The 20,507-nt window shown below is 45.4% G+C and overlaps 1 long non-coding RNA gene across 1 annotated transcript in view; it reads right to left on the reverse strand.

The window, feature by feature from the left end:
* The window catches only part of LOC112547735 (uncharacterized), a 46,353-nt gene that overhangs the window by 20,184 nt on the left and 5,662 nt on the right, over positions 1-20,507 (reverse strand). The window contains exons 2-4 of the long non-coding RNA XR_003091546.3: positions 15,112-15,257; positions 13,345-13,454; positions 12,546-12,600 (exon numbers count right to left, since the gene is read on the reverse strand). This is a non-coding gene — a long non-coding RNA (uncharacterized LOC112547735). The remainder of the gene's footprint in view (positions 1-12,545; positions 12,601-13,344; positions 13,455-15,111; positions 15,258-20,507) is intronic.

Consider the following 20,507-nt stretch of genomic DNA (forward strand, 5'->3'; position numbering starts at 1 on the left):
AAAAATTGTTTATACGTTTCCCTTCCAATACTCCCAAAAGCTACCTCTTTATAGTACAGGCTAAGTATGTTGCTTTCCTTGTCTCTTTCCTCCCCCAACTCTTACCCTCCTCCTTGTAACTTTCACCCTCTCACTCTAGGAAAAATATCAATGGATGAATGTGGCAAAAATCCCACAGAAGAATTCTGTGTCCTACACAAACACTGTTTTTCCATGGAATCCCTTCAAAGATGGAATCTTTACTAGCTCATTTTATTGTTCTACACTACTGGGCTGCATCTAGACTGCATGATTTTCCGCAAATGCTCATGATACCATCTACATGTTTCGTTAGTCTATAAAGTGCTACTAGACCATTTATTGTTTTTAATTGCCCATTGTTTACTTAAGATTTTAAATCAGAAAGAGTGGAGCACAGGAAATTTAGAGAGATAAAACCACAGGTAGAATGCCTGTGAAAGCTTCACTTTTAATTATAAAAACAGTGAGATATGTTCAGATCATTTATACAGGATCTGTATTTATTTTATGTAACTGTTGCATAAAAACTGGGATGACGGGCACCCTTATAAGAAATTAAATCTATAGATTAATATAAACACAGCATGTGTATGTACATATACACAAATATATGCCACAGATAGAGAGGTGAAGCTGTGTGATGAATTGCAGTCATGCAATAGATGTATCCCTCTTTGAATATCTCATCTATTTTCTATCCATTACCTTATCTCCCTATTTTAACATCCTCTTCAAATAGCTACCCTTAGGGCTCCTTTTCAACAAGTGCAAGGGCCAGAGCAGTGTAATGGGGTATGAAAGCATGTATCTGACTAGTGGAAAAAGTTTCTGGTGCAGACATAGCCATAAAGCTGTCTTGCACTCATAGACTCATAGACTTTAAGGTCAGAAGGGACCATTATGATCATCTAGTCCAGTGGTCCCCAACCTTTCGAGGTTGTTGGGCGCCAGGGGGTGTGGCCGTTCACCCGCTGGGGGCCAGGGGGCGGGGACACTTGCGCCCCGGGGGCGGCCCCCCCATGGCCGCATGCCCGGGGGCGGCCCCCCCCCCCATAGCTGCATGCCCGGGACCAGCGCTCCCCCCGCCAAGCACCGCGCGCCCGGGGCCGGCGCTCCCCCCGCCATGCGCCCGGTGCCAGGCCAGCCCCGAGCACCTGGCGGGCGCATGGAAATGCCCCTGTGGGCGCCATGGCGCCCGCCGGCACCATGTTGGGGATCACAGATCTAGTCTGACCCCCTGCACAGTGCAGGCCACAAAATCTCACCCACCCCTCCTAGAATAATCCTCTCACCTATATCTCAGATACTGAAGCCTTCAAATACTTTGAAGACCCCAAGATGCAGAGAATCCTCTGGCTGTGATCTGTACCCCATGCTACAGAGGAAGGCGAAAAACCTCCAGGGCCTCTGCCAATCTACCCTGGAGGAAAATTCCTTCCCGACCCCAAATATGGCGATCAGCTAAACCCTGAGCACGTGGGCAAGACTCGCCAGCCAGACACCCAGAAAGTTCTCTATAGTAACTCCTATCATCCTTCCATTGACCTATTTCCCACTGATAATGAATGGTCAATTAGATACCAAGATCTTGTTATCTCATCAAACATCCCCTTCATAAACCCATCTAGTTTAATCTTGAAACCAGATAGATCTTTTGCCCCCACTACTTCCCTTGGAAGGCCGTTCCAGAACCTCACTCCTCTAATGGGGCCTGTCTCCAGGCTACACTATGGAGATCCCCAGCAGGCATAGGCGACTTGTGCACCACTCCTCTGTGTCCCAACTAAAATCTTAATCACTAACTGGAGTGCCTCCTCATACCCCCGCTCTGGTCCTCTAGGTGGCCCTCCTTGCACCACCTCCCTCTGCGGGCACAAGATGCCTATTTTGGCAGGCCTGCAGTCTACTGGGCAGCCCCAAGAGGCTGCCCTAACTTAGGCCCCCAGAATTGTCTTCTAAGTTACATCAGGGTACTCACCAGCCCTGAGAGCAGCTCGGGATCAGACAGCACTAATGTGGCTTAACACCACCCTAGTTCCCCCTTCCTGTACTCTTTGTGTGTAAAAATGTAATGACTTTAAAGTCATATGTCCATTGGATTAAGAAGAGGAGCTTTATCCTATTGGGAAGGATTCTTAGCTTCCTAGGAGATCCAGTAGTTGCTTCTAGCACTGCAAAGATTTAGGGATACTGAAGCACTGATGGGAGGATCCTTGCTGCTCTGACATGGCTGTAGAGCAGCCTTGAACAAGGGGGGGGGGGAAGAAATCATGGTATAGGCAGTCTGTTTTGTCCCTTGTAACAAGTGCTCATGCCAACCACGTTCAAACTAAACAAAAACCCTGTTAGAGCAGAAACCAACTTGCTTTAATTAACATCTTACTTACACTAAGCCTTTGCCATCTGGTCCACCCCCTCAATGCGAATGCCACTCTCATTATCTTGATTTAATAATTAAAATTAAAATATATTTTGATAGAATGCAGCATAGGCTTCTGTGGTGATTTTTCTCATATATCTGACCCATCCATCCCTTAAAAAAAATCAAAATGGAATCTACTTCAGCTTCACTAGAACTCTATACTGAAGCTGTTGTAGCAGTGTCTCACATTGGGTTTTCTTGGGATGTTACTATTTTCTACGTTGACATTGTTTTTAATCAGAACAATAAAAGTTTTTATTCTTGTCTAATTGCTGTCAGATTGGTTAATGTCTAAGATTTGTTTTTAATTGTTGCAGTAACAAAAGGGAAAGGGAGGAAGACATTTGAATTCTGTTTTGTTAGAATGAGAGCTCTATGTGAGAGAATTTGAAACATCTCCACTCTTACGCTAATCAGTAATCTGTTGGTGGCCAGAAGCTGCTCCTAAACTCAAGCCTCCTTAAATTTCCAAGGAGGGGTTAACTTGAATACACAACAAGAAAGTTTAGTGAATAGAAGAGGAATGATATAATTATTGCTAAGATCAGATGGGCTGCTCATGTTACAAACGAGGGCCTAAGTTTTTCTGAGGGTGGAAGCCAGGGGAGGGGAAAGAAGGGGGAGTGCAGCTTTCCTGTAACTGGGCTAGAACAGTTACTCAGGTCTCTTATAACAAATGAAGTCACCAGTGTGAGTCACATTCCCTTTAGCTTCTCTCTGCCAAGTTCTGGCCCAGGGGACTGGGAAGGGAGAAAAGCAAAGCCAATGAACACCAAACGGAGAAGGAAAGTTGAACTGAGACAACCCTCCACTCAAGGTATTCTCTGATGTTTTAGGATTGAGGGTGAGCAAAGAAAAAAGATCTATAAATATCCTGTCTGAATTTCCCACCAATATCACATGTAAGCCTTCAGCTGAACAAATTTGTAGTGGATTATTGGAAGAATTTACCCTGATTACAGACTACGTTCCTGTATCATACAGAATGAAGGACTGATCACTGCAAAAGTCCTTTTCTGTTTAACTGAAAGATGCCCTAGCCTTGGGATGGTAGATGGCATATAGGGATGTTAGCTATCGGGTAACTGAATGGTAATGTAACTGCATGAAATATTTGTGGCATACAACTATTCGATAGTCCCCAGGGCTGGGGCCAGCAGCCAGTGTGCAGAGGCAGAGACAGCAGTGTGAGGTGGCAGGGGAACTGGTCCACAAGGGGAGCCAATTGAAAAAAAACAGCTCCCCTTGTAGACCTGCAGCCCCTGCTAGAAGCAACAGCAGGGGGAGAGGCAGTACCACAGAGCCAGTGCTTAGGGAACTGGCTTTTAAGCTGGCTCCCCCCAGCACCAACTCCTGTTTTCCCCTACTGCTGCCTCTGTTATAGAGGCAGCAAGGGGGGCGGAAATGTGAGTAGTCAACAAGATTAGTCGATAAGCCTAGGTTTATCGGTTAATTATCTAGTCGTCTACTTGTTGACATCCCTAACGGCACATGCAGTTGTTCCAAGACAGAACTGAGCAACACATCAAGATGGTTATCTGATGCTAACCTGACCAGACAGCAATGTCTTTCAACATTTTTTTGAAACTTTGTGAGTATTAAGTTCTCTTTTATTAATGACCAAGAAGCTTTTATCCTTTGCTCCAGGGCTCATAATGAAGTTCTAAGATTCTCATTATTTCAAATAGCTGGCATCATTTTTATTTATTTATTACAAATAAGAGCATCAGTTTACAGAGTGTTTTTAGAATGTTTGGAAGTTGGAGGAGAACATGTCTCTGGAATAGTTTTGTTTGTATTGCATCAGACTTTTTAGCAGATATACTATCTGCTCTGTCTCTCTCATTTTTGTCTGTGCAAATCAGCCCAAACTGGAATAATGTATTACTTTGTTTTTCTTAATTTTTTTTCCTGACTCAGATCAATGGGACAAACTGTGATTTTTTTTTGGTAAGGAAAAAATGCTAGATGAACATGACTATTTGTACAATTACCGTACTATATAAGGGATTGGTATGTTTGATTCTGGTGGGCTTTCTATTTAATTATAGAAGTATATTGATTTGATCTACTGAGATGAGAAGAAGGCACCAAAGTGATCATCTAGTCTGACTATCCAGATTAAAAAGACCATAGAACTTCTCTCTCTCTCTCTCTCTCTCTCTCACACTCACACACACACACACACACACACACACAGTAATTCCTGTTCTAACAATACCAAATATATTTTTAGGAAAAAAGCCAATAATGCTTTAAAAATTGCCCAGGATAGAGAATCCCCCATCACCTTTGATAAATTCCAATGGATAATTAATTAATCTCACTGTTAGAAATAATTTACACTTTATTTCCAGTTCAAATCTATTTAACTCAACTTTTAATCACTAAATCTTTATGTTTTATGTATCAAGCATTTTAAGACAATACCATGCTTCATCAGTAAGAAAAAGCAAAGAATTGCAGTTAGCAATGGATTCCACTGACAGGTTTAAATATGACAAATATTATTTATATAACACTCTAAATATTCATGATGTTTTAAAAGAAACTAAAAGACAATATCCATCTTCAAAAGCTTATGGTAAATGGACTGGATTCTGATCACTGTTACAAATATACATGAAATCAGTCACTCCACTCAGCGACTTTGAATTTGTACATGTCACAGTCATCAGAATCTGTCTCTAATCCATTGATATGATGGAGGGAAACTAGGGCTATGTCTAGACTGCAAAGAAAAGTCAGAAAAAGATACGCAAATTGCGTTTTGCAATTTGCGTATCTTTTTCTGGGTTTGTTTGGAAGAGTCTTTTCCACAATTTGGCCCATCTACGCTGAGCCAAATTTCAGAAAAATGTCCTCTTTCAGAACACCTCTTCTTCTTCGTACAATGAGGAATACAGGGACGCATCTGCTTTTTAAAAAACTGCAGTGGGGGGAGTGGCTCTGTGGGAGCTGCCTGCACCCTCACACTGATGCAGAGAGGGATAGGGCAAGTGACTCTGCAGGAGCCAGATTCAGAGGCAGTAGTGCAGGAGGAGAGGGGTAGGTGGCTCCCTGTAAGTCAGTGCTTGTGGGGAACCAGTTTAAAAGCTGGCTCCTCACGAGCACTGGCTCCCACATGCTCCACCCACCACTGCCTTGCGTGTGACTGTGAATGTTAGCTGTTAACCATTTAAATGTATATACTGTCACATCCCTAGTATAAAATAGCCTGAGATTCAAAGGTGTATTTTTAACATTTTGTGATATGCTCTGCCATTGGGGTTCTTATAAGATCCATCAAAATACAGGACTATGTAGCACTTTAAAGACTAACAAGATGGTTTATTAAATGATGAGCTTTCGTGGGCCAGACCCACTTCCTCAGATCAAATAGTGGAAGAAAATAGTCACAACCATATATACCAAAGGTTACAATTAAAAACAAGTGAACACATATGAAAAGGACAAATCACATTTCAGAACAGAAGGGGGATGCAGGGGGGGGGGGGAAGGAAGGAAGGAAAGTGTCTGTGAATTAATGATATTAGAGGTGGGGAAAGTTAGATGTCTGTGAACTAATGGTATTAGAGGTGATAATTGGGGAAGCTATCTTGGTAATGGGTAATGACAGGTTTCAGAAGCAAAAAACAGGACTATGTAGTACTTAAAAGAAGACTAACAAGATTGTTTATTAGGTGATGAGCTTTCGTGGGCCAGACCCACTTCCTCAGATCAAATAGTGGAAGAAAATGGGCACAACCATACATACCAAAGGATACAATCAAAAAAATGAACACATATGAAAAGGACAAATCAAATTTCTATCACTATTCTAGGTTTCAGAAGGGTAGCCCTGATAGTCTTTAAAGTCCTCCCGGATTCCTTGTTGTTTTTGCTGAAACAGACTAACACATTTATTAGGGCATATGCTCTTGTGAGATACAATTCACTTCCTTTCACAAAGTACTCCTAATATATCCATCATGGTGATATCTAGCAGTATGTCTATACTTGCACCTGAGTTCGAACTAGGGATGCAAATGTAGGCATTTGAAATAGTTAATGAAGCAGGGATTTAAATATCCTGTGCTTCATTAGCATGATCTCACTGGCGCATTACTCTGATCAACAGCTGTTTTGAAAGTGAAAGTGTGTGCCAGGACACGGTAGTTCGAACCAAACCCCTTGCTTCAAACTAACATGTCCCGACGCACACTTTCACTTTCGAAACAGCTGTTGATCGCAGTAACGTACCGGTGAGATTATGTTAATGAAGCACGGGATATTTAAATCCCCACTTCATTGACTATTTCGAATGCCTACATTTGCATCCCTAGTTCGAACTAGGGTGCAAGTCTAGACATACCCTAGGAGAAGTATGTCTGTGAGAGGACTTCCCTAAATTTGGGATTTCAGGACTTCTGGTTTTTTATTATCTGAGATAAGCTACAGAAAAATTGTTTGGAGTCTGTTGGAAATATATTGACATGTACCTAGTGGTACTTGATAAAGGTAATAGAAATGGTGGTGGTACAATGCTACTGTATACATGTATTTAATACAGAAATACATTGGAAATCGATAGAAATGCTCAGTGTCCTCAATTTACAAATACTAATTTCTCATGGTATTCTTTCCAGAAACATCAATCCAAACATTTATAGTTGATTAACTATTTGTCTGTTTACATAGTGTAGTCCAGGTCTGTTTACATAGTGTAGTCCAGTGGTCTTCAACCTTTTTACACCCAAGATCACTTTTTAAATGACAGAACAAGCCAAGATCTACCGCCCCGCCTCTTCCTTGAAGCCCTGCCCCTTCTTTGAAGCCCCGCCCTCCCTATTCTCCTCCTCTCCATCACTTGCTATCCCCAACCCTTATACTGCTGCTTTTTTCCCCCAATTCTTCTGTAGGAAGAAGTTTCCCCAACATTTGGCCTGTCTAGACTGGACCAAATGTCAGAAAAACCCCTTATTTTGGAAGCCCCCTTATTCCTCGTGGAAAGAGGAATATAGGGGTGACCAAAAGATCATGTTTGCTCTTCCACTAAAAAAAGTGGAAGAACAAATGCATCCCTGGATGCAGAAGAGTTTTTCTGGGATATCTCCGGAATCCTGAAAAACTCCTGCAGTCTAGCCGTACCCTCGCTGGGTTGAGACAGGATGTGTAGGCTCCGGGGTGGGAATGAGGGATTTGGGTGTGGGAAGAGGAGAGAGGTGCAAGCTCTGGGAGGAAATCTGGATGCAGGAGGAGGTAGATAAGGGAATGCTGGCTTGGGGAGGGGACAGTGTTGGGTTCAGATGTAGGGTTAGGGTACTAAGCAAGCCATAGACTTCTGGATGTGAGGGTTCAGGAATTTGGGTTGGGGTATGTGAGGGGCTCAGGGCAGGGAGTTCCAGTGTACGATAGGCTCAGATCTAGGGTCTGGGGGAAGGGGGAGTTCAGGAGTATTATGATGCTGAGGCCAGATGGGGGCTTGGCCCCAATTGGGGGTTTGTTGGCCAGGCTTCATTTTTAAATAAAATACTATGTCAAACACAAAAGAGTTCTGCGTTGTCTTTATTTCTGAGAAGGGCAGGGAACCTGTTTTGAGTCAGGGGTCACTGAGCCACAGAAAAGTCAGTTGGGGCCACACAAGTGAGATGCAAAAACACCCCTCTTCCAACCCCCCTAATGCTTCACTAATGTGGCCCCAACTGTGTTGGTGGGAGCAGGGGACATAGTACTAGGGAAGGGTGCTAGTGGGTGCTTCGGCAGAGGACAGGGTGCCGGTGAGGACAGGTTTCTGAGGCTGGGGAGAGGGGACAGGGTGTCTGGAGGGCTGGGACAGGGTGCCAGCAGGGACAGGTTTCTGTGGCTGGGGACAGGGTGCCGGGAGGGCAGGGGACAGGGTGCTGCTGGGGTCAGGTTTCTGAGGCTGGGGAGTGGGAACAGAGGAGTGGGGAGAGAGAACAGGGGGGCAGTGAGGACAGAGAATCCCCTGCACCCGCTTCCTCCCAGGATTCTCCCTCCCTCCCACTCCCGAGGGAAGCCTACTGTGGCACAGCTAAATCCCCGCACGCACCTGCCCCAGGGCCAAACCCCCGACTGCTCCTGCCCCGGGGCCAAACCCTTCTCCTGCGGTGCAGCCAGATTCCCGCGCATGCCTGCCCCAGGGCCAAAGCCCCACACATTCCTGCGCTGGGGCCAAACCCCGCTCCTGCAGCACAGCCAAACTCCCGCACATGCCTGCCCCGGGGCCAACCCCTGCTCCCGTGGCGCAGCCAAACTCCTGTGCACACCTGCCCCGGGACCAAACCCCCTTCCCGTGGTGCAGGGAAACCCTTGCACTTGACTCACCCCTCCTGCGGTACAGGGAAGCCGCCACACTCCTCCTCTAGGACACAGCACACCACAGAGCTGTGGGAGAGGAGCAGCCAGTGCACTTCCGGAAACCCCGGAAGTGGCGCAAAGCTGCAGGCAGGACTTCCGTCCACCCCACGGGAAGCCGGCACTATGCTGGAGGTAGGTAGTGGGGCTTCTCAGGGGTGGAGGGAAAATGGGGGGTGGAGGGGCCCAAACGCCTTGTGATGGACCGGTTGGTGACCACGGGTGTAATCTGATAGCTAAGACACAAGCCTGAGCATCAGACCACCTGCCTCCTACTCTCTCATACTTGCTATGAGACTCAAGACAAGACACTTGACTTCTATGTGTGTGTTTCCCTATTTGTAAAATGGTAGTGATAATTTCTACCCGATAGGTGGTTTGCATTCTCCTCAAAGAAGGGCTGCCTTTATCATAATAATTGAAAATGCTTCTTGCTGCTCTAGTTCAAGGATTTCAAAAGCTTTTTATAAATAATCAGTAAGTTGCATAGCACCCTTATACGGCAATGACTAGATTTATTCTCCCCCCTTACCGCCCATTTGACTGACTAGGAAACTGATGCACAGAGAGGCTACCTTGTTTGCACAAAGTTGCACAAGTACAATGACAGTATCAATTTGAACCTTGTCCACTATCCTAATTGCTAGACTATGATCCATTCCATGGGAAGAAGGGGGAAGAGGGAGATGTGGTGTATATTAATACATTTATATTAAATATAATATAGTTATATTTTCCTTTTGTCACATGCACATATGATCCTCTGCATACATCTGAAATAAAAACAATACCAATGCAACCAGAGGAGCTCTCCCATTTCTAGGTCTTCCAAAATCAAACAAGTCATATATATGCCTTTTTAATTAACAAATAATGATTTTAACTACATCAAGAAAAGTAGAGTACTAACAAAAATGAATGGAGTTGGCAGAATTGGTGGATCTTTATAGACAAGATACAGCAGTTCATTCCATTCTGGAATTCAGACTCCAAACCATTCCAGCTGGCAAGATTTTAAATTATAGTATACAGCATGTTAGTTCCTAAAAAAGCAGTAATTATACAGGGTCATCCTCAGGTCTTAAAGTTCCACAAAAGCCCCTCAACCCAGTTCAAATGCTCCCATAAATTAAATCTGGAGAAACAGTTAAGTCTTGTAGTCTGAACTGAGATCAACAAACCTACTTAGATGGGACGATCTATGAGCAGGGACCATCTCTTTTTCATTGTATTTTATAGTATCTAGACCAATGCTAATTAGCTTCCTCTGTGGTAATTATGACTTGACCACAAGCATATAAACCATCTTGGATCAGCATCAAGATTTCAGTCTCGTTTAATTCCCTGCCAAATATTTTTATCTTCCAGCTGGGTAAGTTGCAGTGTAAGATCAGTTTGTACAGCTGTAGAATTTGCACCCCTTTTTCTTACAAATTCACTGGTGTGGGCTAGTGTTAATTTAGTAAGAATAATTAACTGAGAAAACAAAGCTGTTGAAGTGAGCCATGCCACATAGCAAGTATGCATAATTCTGTATGTCTGTACTTCCTGTACGTTTGATTAACTATTTTGACTGTTAAGGATTGTTGTTGGAAACAAATCTTAATTAAACCTAAATGTTACTTGTGCCATTTCTAAACACTTTATCCTGTAAGACTGCTGATTTTCATTCTCTGCATACAAATTATGTAAAAACCCACAAATGTTAATTTAAAAAAAAATCACTGGGATGTCCCACAACTCACATATAGAAACAAAGGCACAAGCCAGGGTTCAGTTCTGCTCCCACTGAAATCAATGGGAGTTTTGACATTGATTTCAGTGGGACGGGGATTGGCTGCCATTCCAGGCTGAAATGCTCCAGGGTTTGCCAGGGCTGAACCCCCACACCATTAGTCTTGGCAGTTCATAGCTCTGGTACCAATGGGCTCCTGGCCAGCAGTTGCTATTCTCTGGCCATCATGCCACTCTTCGTTTGGTGCTGCTGCTGGCACCAGGGCTACCTGAAGACTTGGCTGCCTAGTTAGTGCATAATTTGAACAGGGACTCAATTATTGTACAAATTAAGTCCAGCTCCCATTTCATTTTTGTCTATCTTGTGCAAATAGCCCCTTTGACATGTAGGGTTGCCAGGTGTCCGGTATTCACCTGGACAGGCTGGTATTTTCGCCTCCTGTCTGGTAAAAAAATTCAGAGAATACCAAACACCTAAGATGTCTGGTATTTTCTGAATTTTTCCCTGGCCAGGAGGTGAAAATACCAGGCACCTGGCAACCCTACAAACACTCAGTGTCCAGCCCCCCCCGAACCCTTCCTGGCTCCCAACACCCCCAACCCCAGTCCCCATGCTTACCTGGTTCCACAAGGCTGCCAGCACAAAATGGCTACAGACCAAGGCTTCCCCTAGGTCTTAGTGCACAACTGCTACCCTGTCCTATCCCTGCACCCACTATTAAAGGGGACTTGCTGTTTTATTTTATTTTATTTTATTTTTGGCTTAATAAGTCCTTGGAGTCCTTTTTTTTTTCTCAACAACTTTGGTCTCCCCAACCTTCAACAGAATATTTTCCTGGTTTTTTTGGGGGGTGGGAGAAGAGGTGTTCAGTATTTTTGTTTCAACCATCTGGCTACCCGATTGACATGTGGCAGGAAAAATCTCACTTTGTTGATTAAATATCATGGACATCACAGGACATTTTGGCTGCGTGTAGACTGGCATGATTTTGCGGAAATACTTTTAACGGAAAAGTTTTTCTGTTAAAAGTATTTCCGCAAAAGAGCGTCTAGATTGGCACGGATGCTTTTGCGCAAAAAGTGCTTTTGCACAAAAGCATCCGTGTCCAGTATAGACGCGCTTTTGCGCAAGAAAGCTCCGATGGCCATCTTAGCCACCGGGCTTTCTTGTGCAAAAAATTAAGGTGTCTGTCTACACTGGCCCTCTTGCACGAGTATTCTTGCACAAGAAGGCTTATTCCTGAGCGGGAGCATCAAGGTATTCGCGCAAGAAGCACTGAATTCTTACATTAGAATGTCCGTGCTCTTGCGCAAATTCTCACAGCCAGTGTAGACAGGCAGCAAGTTTTTGCGCAAAATCTTGCCAGTCTAGATACAGCCTTTGTGTTTGGATGACATATTTCTTCTGAAGCATTTACTAACAAACCATTGAAGCTTTTATAGTGTAGGCAACATTATATCTCCTCACAATAAACAGGAGATTGAGAATATACTTCATTGCCAATATAACACCACACAGATTCCAAGAGACAGTGGCTGATTTATTCATATTTCTTCAGAACAGTGTTACCACTTCCTTCTGCTTTGCCCCTCTCTGTTAAGACTAAACAAAATTGCAAGTTGTTAGTTTTGAAATGAACAGTGAGTCATCAGCTTTGGAATGGAGAAACTTGACATCTGTAATGTATGCAATATTTATATATAATGCTCTTACACACACTGTGAGGTATCAGCATAGTGGGTGTGAATTTAGTGCTGGTGCAAAGTGCTGGTTTGCCAGTAGACGAAACTGATATTTTCATATTTATCCACAGAAAATGTGCAGTATGGACAGCAGCAATGTGCATCCCTGTACAGGACTTGCCAATATATGTCTTATATTGCACACACATACACAAAAGTTAGATAAAAACATAAATGCTCATGCTGGAAGGTTGCAACATATCACAGTTTTATTTCTTAGAATTCAGAATTATAACTGGATTATCCCTACAGCAGAGTGACAACTCACCTCACTTTGTTTTAAGCTGACTCCAAATGCACCATTTGCTACTCAGCTCTTTAGCCTGCAAGAAGAATGAGGAAAAGTGATAATTTGCAACTCCAACACAATCTTCAGGATACCATGCTGTCTCCAGTGCTTTAAAAAAAAAAAAGGTACTCCAGGGAAAAGTTATTGAGCTCTGACTGGAGATACCGATACTGCGTCTGGAGGTGCCGGTACTGTGTACTGGGCAGTACCGTCAAAAAAAAAAAAGTACTGACTGTCTGCATCTTGACTTAAAGGGACTTCAGCTAGAGTTCAAACCATTGCCTTTAATGGAATTTGGAGCAGGTCTATTTGGAGGAGTTCTATTTCCTGTCAAGCCATGGTTTTGTCTGAACCTGCCAAGAAGGAAACAAGTTGTAGTGGTGGCTGTGATGTGGAAGCTTATCTTCAGAGAGCTGGCCTCACCCTACCTACTTATTTCATGTAGGTTGCCAACCAGCTGTCAAGTGGCAGCTTTTGTCACTGTATCACCATAAGCTGAATGTGAATATCAACTTTTAGTATGGGAAAAGCTATGAATGCCATTACTGCATATGTGTTATCTCATCCTACTGTATGTTGTTTCAGAACATAGAATGCCTATCACTTTGGCCAGACATAACTGTGATAGACAAGCATCATGCACATCTCTGGCATGTAGATACAATAAAGTAACATTATTGATTTATGAGAAGGTCAGTTAATGGGGATAGTACCTTCTTTCTTTTCTTGAAATAAAATTCAAGCAGGTTTTTAAAAAGTTTGGCATTGAGACACTTACCTTGCACTTTTTTCCATATAGATGAACTTGTGTGTCCAGGCAAAGTGCTGCTGACTTCAGAAGGGCTTCACGCATGCAGAGCCACATGCAGGATTGAGGCCTTAGATACCCTAGTAAGTGATGCCCATTAGTAATCAGCTGGCAGCAGCCATGAAGGAACTAGTCCGTAAATGGCACCACCAGCAACACAAGCAGCCCCCTTAACAAGTGCTGAAAATTCATCAAACCAGCAGCTTTCTAAAGCAATTAGATTCAACACTTAACTTCTTTCTTTCAGTATTATATTTGCTAATCTGTCTTTAAGGCTATGACCCTGATGCTGCCCCAATCACCAAATCCCTGCTACTGCCCTACCTCACTCTCATCTGTCCCCCATTCAGTTTATCTCCACTAGGGATGTTAACATAAAGACATTTAAACAATGAACCCATAAGCCTGTGTTTACAGGTTAATCCAAACAACTCCACACAACACACACACACACACACACACACACCCCTTGCTGTCTCTGTATGGGTATGTCTAGACTACATGGCTCCGTCAACGGAGCCATGTAGATTAGTTTACTAGACATAGGAAAATGAAGCGGCGATTTAAATAATCACCACTTCATTTACATCAAAATGGCTGCAGCGTTGTGCCGATTGCCCCAGTAAACCTCATTCCACGAGGCATAATGGGGCGGTTGACTACCACGCTGTGCTGTCAAATAGCTGATTGGCACAGCACGGCAGCCATTTTGATGTAAATGAAGTGGCAATTATTTAAATCGCCACTTCATTTCCCTATGTCTAGAAACCTAATCTACATGGCTCTGTCGACGGAGCCATGTAGTCTAGACATACCCTATCAGAGGCTGCAAGGAGGGCAGAGGGACGGTGTCCATGGGGAGACAGCATTTAAGCTGGTTCCCATGGAGCTGCCTCTCCTCTCCCCCCTCCCTTCCCCTGCTGCCTCCCACAGAGGCAGCAGCATGGGGGGCAGGCAGGCAGGAGCTCACTTGTAGGCAGCTCTCCACGTCCTGGTTCCGCAGAACTGTCTGCTCTCCTTCCCCACACTGTTGCCTCTGTCTCAGAAACAGCAGCACATGGTGGCAGGGGCTTCCCAGGAGTGGGTCTGAAAGCTGAGAGTGCACTGGTTGCAGGCATCGTCCTCAGGGGCCATTGTAGTAGCCATGTAACCGTTCAAAATTATTGCAGCTACACAATTACTAAAAACCACAAAATCTAAAATCCTTAATCCCCACCACAGCCTCTTCTACTTCCAACCTCCTTTTTATTAATTTAGTCTCTGATTTTGTCCTCCTTATGCCCAACAGCTATAAACAAGAAATATTTTCAAATGGAATCATTACAATACATAGGCAACCTGAAAACCCCAACATTCTTGTTGTAATCTTTACCCTGTAGTCCCCCCTCTTTGGCAAGTGAACATTTCTTGCCATATCTACATTTTGACTGACAACTGTTCAGGGGATGGACTCCATCATTTACTGTATGTCTATAAAGCTCCAGACCCTCAGCAGCACTGAGAACATGACTAATAATAAGGCAAATCTACAGTTTTTTCTACTTCCTTGCATTGTATCATGTTTGCCTAACAATGTTACACAAATAAACAGGTCAAAAGGTTGATTTTTATACATAGTTTAATTGAAGGCTTTTTTATTTTTAAAATCTTCCTGTCCTTCGGACTTGTTATTCCAGTACACACACACATCAGGTTTTTAGTTACATCAACAGCTCCTATAACATTCTATATACATACCGTTGTGTGGGTTTTCTTAAGTTTGGCCCTGTTATTATTTTGATGTAGATGTTTTAATTCCTCTAACTTCAACTTGTTTACTGAATGTTCATTCTTAAGATGAGGAAGACTCATGATAAGGAGTAAGTTTCCAGAAATTAGAAGATCTAGATAACATTAAAGACAAGCAAAACCTTCAACAATATTGAAATTACTCAGATGATTATTGCAGCTGACTGAGACAGAGTGTGCTTTGATGATGGGAAATTTCCATTACTGAAATACAGGACAATGCCTGAGTACTGTAGCTGCTACTGTTGTAAAATAAAAGCATCTTAATTTCATTCAGATGGCAGTAAAAATTTCAGTATATTAATTACAATTGTGAAACTTATGCCATAAGCTTTTAGGACTCCATTAAAATAGACCTTTTTAATATTTAACATATAATTGTAAACCACTCACACAAAATTAAGAAATGTATCATTGACTTGCTAATGCAACCAAGCTTCCAAGCTGCAGTTTGAAAGTTTGTGAGCAGTGAGTCTGACAAAAATATGATTGTGCAAGCTAGTTCCTAGAACAAGGAATGAAAGAACTATAGAATTCTGTATATTAGGTAAATTAGGTAAATTTGCTATTGACATTATAGTCCTATGTTTGGTAATCTTATGTTTTCCAAATTGTTTAGTCGAGTGAAAATAAAAATAAATGCATAGTATTAATACACACCTATGATGAATTTAAATATTTACCAGAATAGGTCCTGATCCTGCCTTTCTTGTACAACCTAAACTTCTAATCAAGTCTGTGGGCATTTTGGGTAGGAAAGGATGACAAAGAAAGGTATAATTAAATGTTGGGAAAACTGTAAGATAGATGTTAGTTATCCATTGGTCAGAGTAAGGTTGCATACTGTTTTTAACTGAATTGCTATATGGGTATGTCTACACAGGAAAGTTATTTCAAAATAACAGCTGTTATTTTGAAATAACTTTCCTAATATTTACACAGCCAAACCACTATTTTGAAATAAATTCAAAATAGCAGAGCACTTATTACGAATTTGGTAAACCTCATTCTGCGAGGAATAATACCAAATTCAAAATAGCTAATTCAAAATAAGCGCTGTGTAGACGCTTATTCGAAATAGGGGGCCTCCAGCCCTTCCCAGTGTTCCCTGGAGGCCACTCTGGGTCAAAACAGGAAAACTCCTCCCGTCTCCCCCAGCCCCAGAGCCCTTAAAGCAGTGGTCTCCAACCTTTTTATACCGAAGATCACTTTTTAAATCTCAGACCAGGCGAAGATCTACCGCCCCGCCCCGTCCTTGAAGCCCCGCCCCTTCCTTGAAGCCCCGCCCTCTCTATTCTCCTCCTGTCCATCACTTGCTATCCCCAGCGCTTACTTACACACTCTGATAAACAGTTTATTTTTAAATTATGTGATATATAAAATTAAAATCACGTGTTTATAGTTATGAAATAAATGGTCTGTTTTTTATTCATGCTATTTAAATCTAAAATGAAGCATTTATAATTATACATTTTGTGGGGACAGAGTTCTACGGCTGGGGGCAGGGGAGAGGGAACAGGGTGCTGGGAGGGCAGAGGACAGGGTTCTGCAGCAGGGGACAGGGTGCCAGTGGGGACAGAGTTCGGGGAGTGGGGACGGAAATGGGGAGAGGGGAATGGGGACAGAGTTCGGGGAGTGGGGACGGTACTGGGGACAGAGTTCTGTAGCTGGGGACAGGGGAGTGGAGTCTGGGGAGCGGGGACAGGGTGCCAGTGGCAGCAGAGTCACCTGCATCTGCTTCCTCCCAGGATTCTCTCTCCCGCCTCCCCCCCCCCCCCCACGGGAAGCCAGCACATGCCTCCTCTGGGCCCCCCGCAGCGCAGGGAAACCCCGAGCGTGCCTGCCCCGGGGCTAACCCCTGCCTCCTGCAGCGGAGCCAAACCCTCGCAGGAGCCTGCCTTGGAGGCACCCCCCCCCATTCTGCGGCGGGGCCAAACCCCCACGGGAGCCTGCCCCTCCCCTCCCGCAGCACAGCCAACCCCCGCGAGCACCTGCCCCAGGGCCAAACCCCCCTCCCATGGCGCGGCCCGGCCTGGCCCGGCCAACTTCCTCCCCTCCCGCAGCACGGCCAAACCCCAGGGCCGACTCCCGCTCCTGTGGCACAGGGAAACCCCTGCGCCCAACTCACTCCTCCAGCACCGGCGGCGCAGGGAAGCCTCCGCACTCCTCCTCTAGGGCCAACGCCCCCTCCCCAAGCACACAACAGAGCTGTGGGAGGGGGAGCACCCCGCGCACTTCTGGAACCCCCGGAAGTGACGCAGGCTTCAGAAAGGACTTCCATCAACCCCGCGGGAAGCCGGCACTACACTAGAGGTAGGTAGTGGCGCTTCTCGGGGGTGGGGAGAAAATGGGAGGTGGGGTTGCCCGAACACTTCATGATCGACTGGTCGATCGTGATCAACTGGTTGGTGGCCACGGCCTTAAAGGTACAGACTTTGGCCACAGTGCCAAAGTCTGCCAGCAGTCACTGCCCCTGACCCAGTGGCCCCACCATGAGCCAGGCAGCCAGTGCCAGCTAGCCCTCCACTGCTCCCTGGGACTAGTTCCCCAGCTCCCAGGAGCCCTCCACCTCCTCCACACTCTTCCCATCCCCCCAGGGACGCTGAGGCACCCGCATCTGCAGTGCTGGGAGACAGCCCGGCGAGACCCCCACCCCTGAGCTTCCCCTCCAAATTCTTCCCCTTGCTTCCCCCTTCCAACTCTCTCCTCCCAGGTTTCCCCCTTTCCTCTCCCAGTCTTTCTCCTCCCTTCTCCCATCCTGCCTCCTTTCCCCAGTCGCACCAGAGTTTCATTCCCTCCTCCCCCCCCAGTTTTGTTAAATAGACAATTCGTATGAAAAAAACATGGTTTTTTTGTACATCAGTGAGGGAGGATGGGGGAGTGGTAAGTGGAAGGACATGAGGGAGGAATGAGGCACAAGCCCCCAGTGGGCCAGACTAGGGAGGCTCTTAGTGCTCCTCAGGGTGGAAACTCTCCTGCAAGGCCTCCTGGATACTGACAGCCCCCCAATAGACCTTCCGGATGGCAGCCTGCAGCAAGTGCAGCCAGGCTCTCAGCAACGTGTCCAAGAGAAGCACCAGAGCACCCAGGGACAGCTCTGGCTCCATGATGCAGAGTGCTGTGATGTCCCGAAAAAGGGCAATCAGAGCACTCTGAGACAAAAATGCTTTGCTGTCCCTCATCGAGGTAGACAAGCAAGCAGGCAAACCTGAGAACCGGCTGTCAGGGCGGGAGGGAGGGGCTTTAAGCACAGACCTCAGTTAGCCTCAGGCAGCAGCCCCACATAGTAAGTCCTGACCTGGTACCCTGCCGGAACTGGTTCTGGCCAGCCTTAAGTTGGATTCACAGTCCACTCAGTGTGGATGCGCTATTTCAAAATAGCAAAATGCTACAGGCAGTCCCCGAGTCACGCGGATCCGACTTATGTCGGATCCGCACTTACAAACGGGGCTTTCTCGCCCCGGAGCTCTCAGGCAGCGGGACCGCCCAGAGCGCAGTGGTTCCGCCACCTCGACCTCCGGGGCAAGAAAAGCTGCTCTGGGTGCCCCTGGTCTGCTGGGGACTGTCTCCAGCAAACCAGGGACACCGGGAGCAAAGCCAGAGAGGCGGAGGGATCCCGCGCCTCTGAGGCTTTGCTCTGGCAAAGCCTCAGAGGCGCGGGACTCCGCCGCCGCTGCGGCTTTGCTCCTGGTGTCCCTGGTCTGCTGGAGACAGTCCCCAGCAGACCAGAGGCACCGGGAGCAAAGCGGCAGCGGCGGTGCAGCTAGTGCCCCCCCCCCCCTCAGCAGACCAGGGAGACGTGGAGCAAAGCCCCGGGCCTGTGGTAGAGCAGATGGGGCGCTGCTGGTTGGTCCTGCAGCACTGCTCCTTGGCGCTACTGGACCAACCCGGCAGCACCCCAGCTGCTCTGCCCCAGGAGTCCTGATTCAGCCGCTGCTGATCAGTTTCAGCAGGACACCTGGGGCAGAGCATCTGCGGTGCTGCTGGGTTGGTCCAGTAGCGCCGAGGAGCGGCGGCGCTACTGGAGCAACCCAGCAGCACCCCAGCTGCTCTGCCCCAGGCGTCCCCACGTCAGCCGCTGCTGAAACTGACCAGTGGCTAACTACAGGAAGCCCCTGCCCCGGGCTTCCTGGAATCAGCCGCTGATCAGTTTCAGCAGCAGCTGACTTGGGGACCCCAGGGGTTCTTAAGTTGAATCTGTATGTAAGTCGGAACTGGCGTCCAGATTCAGCCGCTGTTGAAACTGATCAGTTTCAGCAGCGGCTGAATCTGGACACCAGTTCCAACTTACATACAGATTCAACTTAAGAACAAACCTACAGTCCCTATCTTGTACGTAACCCAGGGACTGCCTGTATTTTGAAATGCAGTTTGTGTGTAGACGTGTTATTTCAAAATAAGATATTCTGAAATAACACTGTAGTGTAGACATACCCATATGAGAGGAGAGGATGGCTATGGGGATTAGCTATAAAGAGAGCCCAAGTCTCATTTGCACGTAAGCCACTTTACACTGTCATAGTGGGGTAAAATGGCCTTAGTCAGGCCCAATAGTTTTTCAGCTCTTGATTTACCAATTTAACGCAAGCCTAGTTTAGTAGCCTCTAGAAGCTGTGGATATCTTACGCTTCTTTGAGAGTCTAAGGATAGTTCCCAGTGGACCAGTATTCACATCTACTCTATTTAAGATTTAGCTCACATTCATCACCATGGTATCTGAGTGCCTTGCAAGTTAAAATATATCTTTTAAAAGTACCTCACATTTCTCTCCCTCCACGCCCACATACAGATTTGGGGCTTTTTAAAATAACCTGGGGAAGGCTATGTTAAATGTGAGCTATTGTATTTTGTTCTGAGATGTGGTGGTTCCTGGTCATTCTGATGTCCTCTAGGAGCAGCACCACACTCTTAGACAAGTGCTGTCCTATTGGCTCACATAGAACTAAAACCTCTATAACAGTGATGTAAATTTTAGAAGAGATGGCTACAATTCTGAATGAGCACAGAGATTACATTATCTTTCCACCCTTCCAAGCACACAAGTGAGAAGATGCATGTTGTTCAAACTGCATCTGTTGTACGGATAGGCAGACAATTTCAAAATCCAGGGTTCATGAGGATTTTCAATAGGGTATTACACTTAACACAGAGTGAGCTCTTAAAATGGACATTCCACACAGGACAAAGCTAGGGCTTTCTAGACCTAGCTCCTAGGACAAATCCACCCATGTGAGCTGTGAAATGGCAATGGGGACAAAAAGTCAGTCCAAAGCATAGCGTGTTTAACTTAATCATTATAATTATTAACCTTCTCCTAGTGACATTTTAAAAAAACGTAAGTATCT

This window comes from Pelodiscus sinensis, chromosome Z (assembly GCF_052426305.1).
Source record: "Pelodiscus sinensis isolate ZL-2025 chromosome Z, ASM5242630v1, whole genome shotgun sequence".
NCBI lineage: Eukaryota > Metazoa > Chordata > Testudines > Trionychidae > Pelodiscus > Pelodiscus sinensis.